Below are 12,987 nucleotides of genomic sequence, written 5' to 3' on the forward strand. Positions count from 1 at the left end.
GACTTGAATTTGAAATCCTCCTCAGACTTCAGCTTCCAGGATTTCTCCAGTCCTTGCTCTCCCAGGGTCTTGGTGGGGATCCGCCATGAGTGTTGAACCCAGGAATGAATGAATGATATATACCCCAGATCGCTGGGGCTTTGTCTTGTTTTGCTGAGGTTGGAAAGGCTTGGGAGAGACCCCCTGTATGCAGATACAGAGCTGCATGCAATTGCTTAGATAAACGTGTTCCCCACTTAATTGCTTGGGCATTGAACATTTCGCCCTTAACCTGTGGCTTGAGCAGTTAGGAGGAGACAATCTGGAGGTGAATCAGAAGATGGCTGAATCCACATGGTGGTGGTCTGGGTTTGGGAGATTTTCCTGGAGATTCAAACGAAAGATCTAAATTCTTCCGGTGGGGAGTGGTAAACATTTTATGGATGGGAGATGCAAAATAAATGGTCTGGTTAACCTTTCCCTCCCCCTCAAAACCCATTATTTGAAAAAACAAAAAGGGAAGTGAAGGGAGAAATCCTCCCACTCCCATCCCCACTCACCTCCATAGCCACCTCCTCTTTCAAGAACCTAACAGACAAGGTGCTAAGAAGTGTTAGGTACCAGCAGTGGTCTCAGACCACATTCAAGGATCATGGTGAAAGGCATTCAAAGAGATTGTGGGGGCACAGGGATCCAATTAAGGGGGACAAGTTTAAGGTTTGCCTGGCCCCCTAAAAATTAATGGCACTAGAGAAGATGACCTTTGGGAACTATAGCTTAATGGATACAATGTGTAAAAAGCTTCAGTGAGTCATGGTGGGAACAGGCCATGAGGGCAGCAAACACAGTCTTAGATGATGTTATTCATAGCACTACAGGCTCTAGATTTCCTGTGGTGGCAAGACCAGCCCGGCCAAAGTGGATACTCACAACCTGGAACAGAGGGTCTTGGAGATTCCAGCACGTGAGGTATGATGAGAGGGTAAAATGATAGGAGGTGTCCTTTGGAAGGACTGTCTCCTTGACTTTAAAAGGGAGAACACAAATCTGTAGGTGAAATCTTTTTGGCTACAAAGAGGGCCGAGCCCTCCTAAGGTCAAGGTCTCCTCGTCACTTACAAAGATGTCAAAGAACATATTCAGACATTTCAAAGATGTCCTCATGTCCATCGGTTCCCACTCTGGAATTCTATCAATAAGGTGAGAGTTCCTCTAGTTGAAAAAAAGATCTAAAAAGACGTCCCTTTCTCATGTAATTTCTGTAACCTCCAGGACACACCCACCTCCCCCTTCCAGCTCTGTAATGAAGCCACAGCTGGTGCCAATTTGTGGAACTCCTTAAAGGCTATTCTCCCTTATATATCCCGGGACCAAGTTCCCATGCTCCCTCACCTGATTTCCTGTACTCACCTCCCACCTGGTGTGTTCACACCTGCAAGTGCCTTTTACCAACCCCTTTGCCAAAAGGCAGCCAGAGTGACCTTTCAAAGACCTATCAGTTCCTGGCATTTGTCTCCATAGAAATCTGCACTGATCTTCTAACAAATTCTCAGTCCTCCAAAGGCACCCATAATCCTCCCATCAGTCTCTTCATACCCCTCCAACCGACTGATGCCTGTTCTGCCCCATCTCTCTGCCCTTCAACCACACTGCCTCCCTCTTCCTGTGGAGACCCCTCATGGTTCCTGCCTCTAAGCACAGGTGATTCCCATTGATGGGAAGACCCTCTTCCTCTCCCCCATCTCCCCACTCCAGTTACTCCCACTTATTCGTGAGCTCACAAGCCCCATGGTACGCAATCTCCATGCAGCCTGCTCTCTCTTTTCTAGCACTGGCCTCCATTTCTAGCTGTGGTTGTGTCATGGATGTCCCTCCCCAGCCAGCCTCCAAGCTCTCCTTCCCTTTAGCTCCAACACCTGACACAGTGCCTGGCACGTAGTAAGCCCTGGCTACCTTCTAAGAGCCTCATTGAGGGACTGAAAGCATTTTAAAAACGTCACCACGTAAGCTCCAAACTGTAGGCAGTAAAAGCTTTGCCTGGATTGACAATTTAGAGACGTATTCGTCAAGTTGGATGTGTTCACTGACATTACCTTGTAAAATTAAAAAAAAAAAAAAAGGACCTCTGTATTGCTTCGATAAAAATGAGCTTTCTCCAAACTGACAGGAAGTTCTCGATTTAGCAATGCAAATCATTCTGATTTTTATCACTAATGTGATCTAATTCTGTCTAGTAAAGAAACTTGAGAGTTCTATATCTCTGTAAACATTTAAGAAAAACAATGGACTCAACTCTAATTACTTTTTAACTAACTTGACTTGCCAAAGGAAGGAGAAAGTAAATATCAGAAATCTTACCACTAAGCACAAGTTGCAAGTTATACCTGCCAAAATGTGGTTCAAAATATAAATAACCAGTCTTCTTAGAAGCCTTTTACCTTCTTATATCTGTTATGTTGTGTAAATGAGTAGTTACTAGAACACAGCTGGCTCAGTGATCACAATTCAGCTTACCCTTAGAAATATAAATAGATTACATGTTTAGCCCGGTAACTGGACACTGATATAGAATTATTCACTGTCTGATTCCTAGATCAGAAACCACAAAAAATTTTTCTTTTTTATGGAAGTACGGCTGTTACAATAGTCTCACCTGTGCCAATACTGATTGACTTAACTACTCTATACGTTACAGCTCTAGATGTAACATTTTAATAAAACAACAATATCTTTGATGGTATCAGGGAAATGGAAGTGCCTTGTGCACTTTTCTTAATGTGTATAATTACCTAAACATCATAGTAAATAAATCAAGGCCATTGTCAAGCTTCCGTCAAGGAGAGTCCTTAACTAGAGGGATTTCCCATTGCTCTCAGGATGATAACCTCTGAGTTACAGGTTCCATTAGTTGGCCACACACATTTGGAGCCTTGTGGAATTTCTGACAGCTGAGCAGCATATCTCTGTTTCAAGTATTGTGATCCCTGTTCTTACTGCAAGAGTGACCGTTGTCACTTTTCCTGTGACCCCTGTCTTTAGGAAAGTGTCTGACTCAGAAAGTCGAGTCAGTACACCCCAAAGGTATTTTTCAGGAGAACCACCTCAAAGATGATCACCTGAGATACTGTCAAGAAAAAAAAAAAAAACTGAAATTCTAAGCAACATCCATAATAAGTCTATTCATGTTGATAAGGAAAGATTTTCCCCTAAATACCAGATAGGCTCCATGAAAGTGAGATCTTTACCTATTTTGTTCACCGTGTCACCAGTCCCTAGAAGAGCGCCTTAGACATCACTCAAGATTAGGTTGCTTTGATTGAATCAAATGAATGAATGAACTGTAGCCTTTGATAGTGAGGTAGTTTATGGTCCTTAGGCAAGAGATGGGATTTTTGTTGGGGTTTCAAGAATGGGAGTTGCCGAAGAGAAAATTGAGAAGCTAAATGTGAAAATATGCAATTTACTGACTGGAGTAGTTCTGAATACATTTCAAACATAATTAAACTATGGCTGTGGGTATATATGCGTTTTCATAATTTTCCCTTGAAAATGTGAGGCATACAGCTGTCATCTCCAGTGAATTCTCCTTGTCCGTATACAGACAGAATCACCAAAAAAAAAAAAAAAAAAAAAAAAAAAAAAAAAAAAAAAAAAGGCATTCTGATAGTCCTCAGCCCATCCACTCCAGGATTGTGACTCTTTCTTCCCCATGTTCTTTCTGACATCATGGACTTTCAGGTTGACCTCTCCCATCTTGGGTCCCACTTTCATTAGCTGTAGAAGTCAAGCGATGTTTGTGATGTGAGGGTGGCAATACTCTCTGACCTTTGGTTACAATATGTCTTTGAAAGCCAGTGTTTATTCTGCTTTTACAGCATTTCTCCATTTGAACTGGCCACCTTTTAAGTGGTCATTAGCCACATGTGGCTACTAGCCATGGGACTTGGACAGCAGAGGTATGGAAAATCAGCACATTCTTCAACTCAAAGGATATTGTGAGTTATGCTACATCTTTTTTTTAGTGTCTTTTTTAGATATTTAAATTCAATTAGCCATTAGATAGTACATCATTGGTTTCAGAGAATTTAGTAACTCATTAGTTGTGGATAATCCTTGGTGCTCATCACATCACGTGTCCTCCTTAATGCCTATCACCCAGTTACTCCATGTCTCCCACTTCCCTCCCCCCCCAGAAACTCTCAGTTTGTTTCCTATACTTAAAGGTGCCTCATGGTTTGTCTCCCTTTCTGATGACTCCCATTCAGATTTCCCTCCCTTCCCTCTGATCCAATGTACTACATCTTAATCTCAACAGTCAAGAAGTGGTAGTAATTCAGTCATGGAGTCATGCATATTCTAAATCTGATGAGGTGGATTCCTATACAGCCTTTGTCTCTGCTAGAGCGCTTACATTTGTTATATTATTGCTGCTGTGTTCATGTTTCTCGTTCACTGAATGTCTGTTAAAACATTAGTAAAATGTGTGACTGCAGAAAATACAATGGTCATGGATGATGAAGATTTTCTCCTTGACCAGACTGGAGTCAAGTTCCTCTGAGTCCTCTTTCTGTCCAGCCTTGACCTCAGGCTCCACCCACTTAGCCCAGTTTTAGCAAGAAATCTGCTTAGTCAATTTTTCAGCAATCTCCTATCTTACTCTTGATATCTGATCAAATTCCTTATCTCTCACCTCTGGTATCTTACCACACTTTTTTTTTTTTTAAAGATCTATTTATTTTGACAGAGAGAGAGCCTGAGCAGGGGTAATAGCAGAGGGAGAGAGAGAACCAGACTCCCCACTGAGCAGCAAGCCCAATGCCAGGCTTGATCCTGGGATCAGATCATGACCTAAGCCAAAGCCAGAGATTGAACCAACTAAGCCACCCAGGTGCTTCAGTATCTATAACCCTTAATATCTGATCAAATCCCTTATTCCCAGGGCACCTGGTTGGTGCAGCTGGTTGAACGTTTGACTCTTGGTTTCTGCTCTGGTCATGATCTCACGGTCCTGAGATTAAGCCTCACCTCAGGCTCTATGCTCAGTGAAGAGTCTGATTAAAAATTCTCTTTCCCTCTCCCTCTACCCCTACCCCTGCTCCCTCTCTCTAAAATGTATTAATAAGTCTTTTAAAAAATTCCTTATCCCCTGATCTCAATAGTTTATGACCCTAGCCTTCCTTCAACAATATTACTGTCTAGATGGTTTAGCCAGAATCCCTTCATCCTTACCCTTGATGTTCCATCTTAATTTTACATTCAGTGACCCCCACCATGCTCTTGAGCTGTAAATCTCCATTTGTCTGAGCTGAGCCAGATTTCTCTCCCATACTATAAAATAAAATCCCATCGTAGTAGCATCCCTTGAATAAAATCTTCCTTACTGTCTTTAATGGGTGTCACAATTTTTTTTTTCTTTAACAGTCAGGAGGGTGCTAATGGAGTACCACGACAAAAGGCCTAACTTCCTATAATGGACATTTCCTTGGTTTACCTGACAAATACTCTTTCTCTCTTCTAAGGAAAATTTCCAGTTCTCAGTATAACTGCCAACTGGCCCAGGGGTGGACAAGTGAGTCAGATGAGACCAAAATGAAAATTCTGTAGAGACACTGGACCTTGAGGATTCAAGCCAAGGACAAAAAAGTGTTGGTACTCCATTATTCTGATGGTCAATTAACTCTTGCTTTTTTGATTCTTGTGTCTATCACTGCCCCTGCCTTTTTGAAGATAATGACCATTCATCTGAGTACATGGTTCACAGAATCCCTTTGCAGTGGCCCATGTGGGCCAAGGTAGTAGAGCATAATAGATCTCTGTAAGTTTTTAAAAAATGTCTTTGTCCCTGTTGCCCATGGCCATTAAAGACAAAATGTCGGGGGTAGGGGGATACTGGAAAAGGTGAAGTTCTAGTTACTCACTGATTTTTTGATTGGTAGAGAGAAAGCAACACCTACATACAGGGCCAGTGGGTGAGTGGAGGAAACATCTTTGGCTCTAGGAGGAATGGGGGAAGGAGAAATATTAATATTCTTTGTCTTTGGAACTGCCCCTGAAGACTTCCCCACACAGGAAAATGACCTAGCGTGACTCTCCTAAACTTCGGCAAGCCCCTTAAATTTAACTGACATCTAGATCTGATACTCCCTGCTGGATAACTCTGATCATTATTTAATTGTTATTTATTTTATTTTAAAATTATTTTTAAAGAAAATTTTAATCTAAATACAATTACTTAACATATAATACTAGTTTCAGACATACAGGTTAGTGATTCATCAGTCTTTTATAACACCCAGTGCTCACTGTATCACATGCCTTCCTTAATGTCCATCACCCAGTTACCCCATCCACCCATCCCCCTCCCTTCCAAGAAGCCTCAGTTTGTTTACTGTGATTAAGAGTCTCTTCTGAGGGGTACCTGGCTGGCTCAGTGGTTTAAAGCCTCTGCCTTCAACTCAGGTTATGATCTCAGGGTCCTGGGATCGAGCCCCACATCAGGCTCTCTGCTCCTTGGGGAGTCTGCATCCTCCTCTCTCTCTCTTCCTGCCTCTCTGCCTACTTGTGATCTCTGTTTGTCAAATAAGTAAATAAAAATCTTTTTTTTTTAAGTCTCTTCTGGTTGTCTCCCTCTTTGACTTCATCTTGTTTTATTTTTTTCCTTTACTCCCCTATGATTCTGTTTTGTTTCTTAACCTCCACATATGAGTGAGATCATATGATAATTGTCTTTCTCTGACTGACTTATTTCGCTTGGCATAATACCCTCTACTTTCATTCCTGCCGTTGCAAATAATTTCCATTTGTTTTAACTCGACAGAGAAGGCCACTAGAAACAGCAGGTGATGGCCCCAGCTCCTGTCCGTCCATGCAGAACATCTGTCAACACCTGTGGACATCTTTTCCTACCCCCATTCTTATGAATGTTGGTCAGTTGTTACATGGCATGGACAAATGCTGTTGGCTGGTGGCATGGACACATTGGACAAGCTTGGCCTTCGGTAAAACAAAGACTGGATTCAATTACTCAAACTGAAACAGGAATGCTTGGATGAACAAGCCTGCCAGGAAGTCCCACTGGAGGTACTCAACCTGTGCCCCTTCCCTCTTTGGACCAAGAACCTGAACTTGAGAGATGAATGGCTTATCCAAGATTATGGCAAGGTTACACAGAGCTGAAACTAGACACAGGTGTACATGCCTATTGATCAAGGCTGGCTGTGAATTCGAACTGCCTCAAATCTTGACTCTTATTGCCACTTCTGATTCTCGGACCCTGTTTTTCATAGTTTAGGATGTAGGAATAATAAAAATATCAGCTAATGGGGTATCCTGACATTTTGATGTTTTAGTTCTTGTCAGATATTTACCATAATGCTTAGCACATGGATATGTGTGTGCACACACATGCACATGTTTGACACTCAAAAAATTGTTCCCTGATATTAACTTTATCAGTGCACTTTGCATCCACCACCAATTGGCTGTTTTGTCACAAACTGATTAAAGCAGAACTGTCAAGTGAGGAACTTCAAAGCCAAAGCATTAAGTGCTTTGAAAAACCAGCACCCGGGAGGATTTGTCTCAGCATCTGTGATTAGAAGGCAGCAAAAAGAGACCTTGGGGACACAGTTCACCCCTTCATGAAGCAGCCATTCAGAACTTTCTCCGAAGGGCTAATGCCTAATCTTCCAAAGACCAGCAAGAACAAGCTTATGGTCTGTTATAATCAGATTTTTAAAAGATTTTTATTTATTTATTTGAGAGAGAGAGAGAGAGAGAGAGAGTGAGAGAGAGAGAGCATGAGAGGGGAGAAGGTCAGAGGGAGAAGCGGACTCCCCATGAAGCTGGGAGCCTGATGCAGTCCTTGATCCTGGGACTCCAGAATCAAAATCAGATTGATTGACTCAATACAGTCAGGGAGGACATTCCTCAGGAGTCACAGAATGCTGGTTGCCATGAGGGAGGAGTCTTTTACAAAGTCTGGGCTCTCAAAGAAGGAGTCTGAAGCACGTGTATGGAAAGCAGAGGTCAGTTCTGGATTAGAAGCTCTTTCTGAGGGGAAATGATTAGAAGCAGGGATTAACCAGGACTTGGGCTCTCCCTTATTCAGTTCAAGTTGCTGCAACAAATGATGACAGACTGGGTGGCTGAAACAGCAAAACATGTACTATTCCTTGCAGTTCTAGAGACTGAGAAGTCCAAAAGCAAGGTCCTGGGAGATCTGATATCTATCAAGAGATTGCTTCATTATCTATAGATGCCCATATTTCTGTTGTAGCCTTGCATGGATGACAGCTGGCAGTACAATCTCTCAGGTCTTTTCTCAGAAGTGCTTTTATCTCATGCACAAGTGTTCCAATTTCATGACATCATCACCTCTCAAAGCCCATACCTCCTGATGGCACTCATTGACGGTCAGGGCTTCAACATCTGAATTGGGACAAGACACACACATTCAGTCCATTAGCAAGTGTTGTCATGAGGACAGCATAGCTTATCAACTGGGTATCCCCAGGAATCCATGGGACTAGCAAAGCAGAATCTGGGGGTGTCACTGGTAGGAAAGCAGGAGTTCCCCAAGAGACAGTCCTCATAGATTTTACAGAGACAGCATGACCCTTGAGAAACAATCGTTTCCGTGACCCATACACCAGCCTTTATCTATGCCTGTCCTCCCTGCTGGATTCACAGCAAGCCTACTTCTTTCTTTTCCAGTAAAAATGGATTTCCACTCTCTGAATCCTGATGAATTTTTGCTCTTTTGCAGTTAGTAGGTTGTCCCTCAGGATTCTGCATGTCTGTATTTGCAATCATGGAAACTGCCAAAGGTCTAGGGACCTGCGTGGCAGAACCCGGCCTCTACCACTATTGCCCAAGGTAGGGACTCTGGTCCCTTGAGCGTCCTGTGCTGCTGCCAAAGGTCTGTGTGCATTGGCTCATTGTTTTTTTTTAAATGTAATTGCTTATACGTGTGTTTGATCATGCTCAAGTGGCCTTTCTGTGGAAATAGTGGCCAAGCTACACCTAGAAGTCACTGAAGAAAGTTCTAAGACTCCCAGTTGGTATGAGGCTAGAGAGAGAGAGAGAGAAAGAGAGAATAGAAATCTGCCTCTCTGCATTTTGCAAGTCCCTGGGCAAAATCTGTTGGCTGTGCACTCCTCACATGGAGATTCCATGCAGGGAGGCCCTCCTGAGCCTCATCTCCCTGAGTTCCTCCTCCAGGAGCAATCCCTAGTTTGAGACCAGGGTTAGGGAAGGAAGAGTAGCAAAGCAGGGTCCAGAAGGAAGGACTGCCACAGACCATGGAGCACCAGAGGGCCAGGCTGGTACCTTCTCCCTGTTGGGGTACAAATGGGCTCAGCTCAGCAGGTACAGGGGTGCCCTTGGCCCCTCTGGTGGGCTTTGCAGTGCCCCAAACTCAGGAAGAAAAAGGGCTGGCTCAGGTGACTTATTTTTGACCGGGTAGGAGCTGACAGCAATGGAAATAAACAAGTAGGGAATGATGTTGGAAAGTTGGAGGGTTTGTCCTTTATATCTCAGCTTTCTCTCCTATCTTCCCTTTCTCTGTAGTGTGTTGTCAAAGAAGATTTTGGCATGATATTCCTGTTCACTGATTTACTCCTGAGCTGTGTCTTTTCTGCTGTTCAGCTCATCTGGTGAATTCTTTTACTGTAAAAAGTATCTTGCCCTTGCAAGGGCAAGGGCAAGACCTGAGAAATCCCAGAGATTTCAGCTTGCCACCGGCTATTTGGAATACTGGAAAGGATTCAGAGTAGGGGAAATCGTCTTGGATATCTGAGACCACCCCCACATTCAGCGGTCCCCTGGACACAAACCCAGACCTTGATACTGGTCATGAACCATGCTCTCAACTCAGACCCCTGTGATCCTCGCCACAGTGCTTTCAGATCAGTGCAGCCATGCCCATAGGCACAAACTCTTAAGCCTAGATTCTGTCCTGAGAGGTCTGTCCCCGACGGCCTGGCTCCAAAGCCTCAGAGATTGGGGACAGTGAGGAACACCATAGGACTCACCCTGCCACCCTGAAAGGAACCATGCCATTTGGAACTCCAGAAAGGATTCAGAGGAACTGAAATCTGCATTCCTACCTCTGGACACCCCCATATTCAGCAGGCCCCTGGATGCAAACCTGGAGCTTGACACTCACCCTGAACAAATCCCTCGACTGTCCCCTCCCCCAGAAAGATGGACAGAGTGCTGGCAGATCGGGCCTGCCATGTGGCGGGCCCTAACCATAACCTTTGGTTTGGTTCTCAGGATTCTGACCCCAAAGGCCTTGCAGTAGGTGCCCTACAATTTGGGGACACCTGGGCAATCCCAGAGGACTCAGCCTGCCACCCAGAAGGAAACTGTGCCATTTGGAACTCCGGAAAGGATTCAGAGGAGCAGAAATCTGCATGCCCAGCTTAGGACACACCCACACAGAGCTGACTCCTGGACACAAAGCCAGAGCCAGACACTCACCCTCACCTACACTGTCAACTCAGCCACCCAGACAGCTCTCCATGGGGTCTTCAGGTCAGTTCTGCCATGTCCCTGGTCCCTAACACTAACCCTTGGATGGGTTCTGTAATGATCTCCTCATTTCAGGTTATGTGGTGGTTCTGCAGGACATTGTCCTGGTGTGGGATCAAACACACTGAAGCATCCCATGGGAAGTGGCAAACGTGGTAAAGAAATGACAGCTGGGGAATCTGAGTGTGGAGACAGCACGTATTTGTGCTGCTATAACAAGCTGACTGCACTTTGAAATCACCGCAGAGGAAATGACTCTTCCAAACATCCATGATAGCACGACGACACGGAAGCAGGGAGAACATCAGACTTTGGGATGAAGGCCAAGCCCTCCCAGATCCAGGTTACCCAACATGGAGAGGACACATGTCAGAAAGAGACTCGTGGGAGGATTAAATCATGGGCCCCTGTATCTCTCAGGTGCAGTAGAAGCAGAGGATTTGAAATTTCAGTTTTCCACAACGTTCCAAAACAAGCTGGTTAGAATTGTGCAAAAGCAGGAAGGGAAGCCCCAGTAAAGTGGACTGGGGATGCCAGAAGGGGAGGCTGGAAGGGGGCGCCTGGTGCTCAGTGCCCATTACAGACCCCACATTGCAATCCCCCACAGGAGAGACTCACCAATTCCAGGCCCCACAGGGGAAGCCGGAGGTTCATCTCCTGACTTTTTGTAGGAGCTTTGCAGCTCAGCTGGTGAGAATTCTCCATCACCCTGCCTTTCTCCAGGGGACTTTCCTTCAAGCACCCTTCCCAACTTCTTCCTCCTCCATGAAATAATGTTCCTCTCCTGTTTCTCGCACTTGCCTGTGATGGGACCGTAGCTTGCTCAGCCCAGACTGCCATTCTCTGCTCTTCCCAAATAAACCCATGCTGCTGGTCAAATAACTGGCAGATGGAGTTTAAGGCAAATCGAACTAATAAATTCAAGAACTTGCAAGGAACAAAATCAATATGCACAAATTAGTGGCACTCCTACGTGCTCGGAAGGAACCATCAGAAAGAGACTAAGGAGAACTATCTTATTTACACCTGCATCCAAGACAGCAAGATACCCGGGAGGCCCCTGAACCAAGAAGGTGACAGACCTGTCCTCTGACAGCCCTGCAACAATGACGACAGACAGGGAGGGGGACACACGGAGATGGGGAGGCACTGTGCTCAGGGAAGAACCCACACTGGGAAAATACCTACTCTCCCCAAAACCGTCTACAGAGTCCTCACTCTGGCTCCTGAATTTCGGGACTCCAAGCCTGGAGTGGGTGTGGACACGGGAAGGACCCCGCAGGGCTGAGGTGGGGGGAGCACAAGCACCGAAGCAGGCGGACGCTCCCTGAATGCAGACCATCTGAGGAGCCCCAGGAACCGAATCCGCGAGCACACAAACACAAACGAGGACCAAGGAGCACCCGAGCCCAGAAAGGGGGGACCCCACAGCCCCGCGCACAGCACAGCAGTAGGCCACGTCTCCTCACACAAAACGACGGAAGCCCCAGTGTCTACATAGGGCGCCCTTCCTCTGTGGGGTCCTGAGACCACGAACCCCTTGACAGTCCACTCAGGCGGCTTCTCCTCACCCCCTCCAGCATCTGGTCCTTAGGAGGTTGGACTGCTGCCAGTGTGGGCGCATCCTCCACAACGGGTCCGGTCAGTGTGGCTGCAGAGCCACACCCTCCTCAGCTTGTCCTGTCAGGGTGGGAGGCGCCCCACATTCTCCAGAAGTCTCCACAGTGGGTCCTGAAGAGGCGGGGCTCCAGTCCCAGCTGTGGCTGCACAGCCTGGGCTCAGGGCGGGAGCTGCGGTCTGGCGCCCTCTGCAGGCGGGGGAAGGCAGTGCAGGACTGTGGGAGCTCACCCTTCAGTGGAAGGTCCTGCTCCCTCCCAGGGTCCAGCTGAAGCCATTTCATTCCGGAAATTCAAGCTGCATGGAGCCCAATACCCCCCAACTTCCCCCCAAATACTTAAGGAACAATGAATTGGAATCAATGTGGAATTACAACAGTCCTTGACCCAAACAGTGGCACTGAACATGGCCCTGATGCAGACCCACACTCTGACCTCAACTTGGTCTCAAGCCTGGACCCTACCCTAATCCAAGACCCTAACCCTAGCCCCCAACCCAAACAATGTTCACAAGAATCAAAAGGTAGAAACTGCAAATATCCCTCAATGGCAAGTGCATAAGCAAAGTGTGGTGAAGGGTTTGAATTTGGGTTCAGGTTCAGGTTTTAGTCAGAATTCTAGATCAGGCTTTGGGTTTAGTGTTAGGGTGAGGATTTAGAGTGAAGGACAAGGGAACAGAGTATTAGTTTAGGGCTTTAAGTTTATGATTTAGGCTTTAAGACTCGGCTTAGGGGATAAAGTTCAAGGTCAAATTTGGGGTTTATCTTCATGCTGAGATTTGGGTTCAGGGTTCATGACTTGGAGGTCTGGTTTAGGGTTTGGGTTCGTGGTTTAGGGCTTGGATCCAGGGCTCAGGT

General features: G+C 45.6%; 1 long non-coding RNA gene across 1 annotated transcript in view; it reads right to left on the reverse strand.

Annotated features, from left to right (window-relative positions):
* Window positions 1-12,987, reverse strand: part of LOC131808276 (uncharacterized) — a 162,012-nt gene that overhangs the window by 40,326 nt on the left and 108,699 nt on the right. The window contains exon 2 of the long non-coding RNA XR_009344763.1: window positions 540-567. This is a non-coding gene — a long non-coding RNA (uncharacterized LOC131808276). The remainder of the gene's footprint in view (window positions 1-539; window positions 568-12,987) is intronic.

This window comes from Mustela lutreola, chromosome 9 (genome assembly GCF_030435805.1).
Source record: "Mustela lutreola isolate mMusLut2 chromosome 9, mMusLut2.pri, whole genome shotgun sequence".
In the NCBI taxonomy this organism is placed as follows: domain Eukaryota; kingdom Metazoa; phylum Chordata; class Mammalia; order Carnivora; family Mustelidae; genus Mustela; species Mustela lutreola.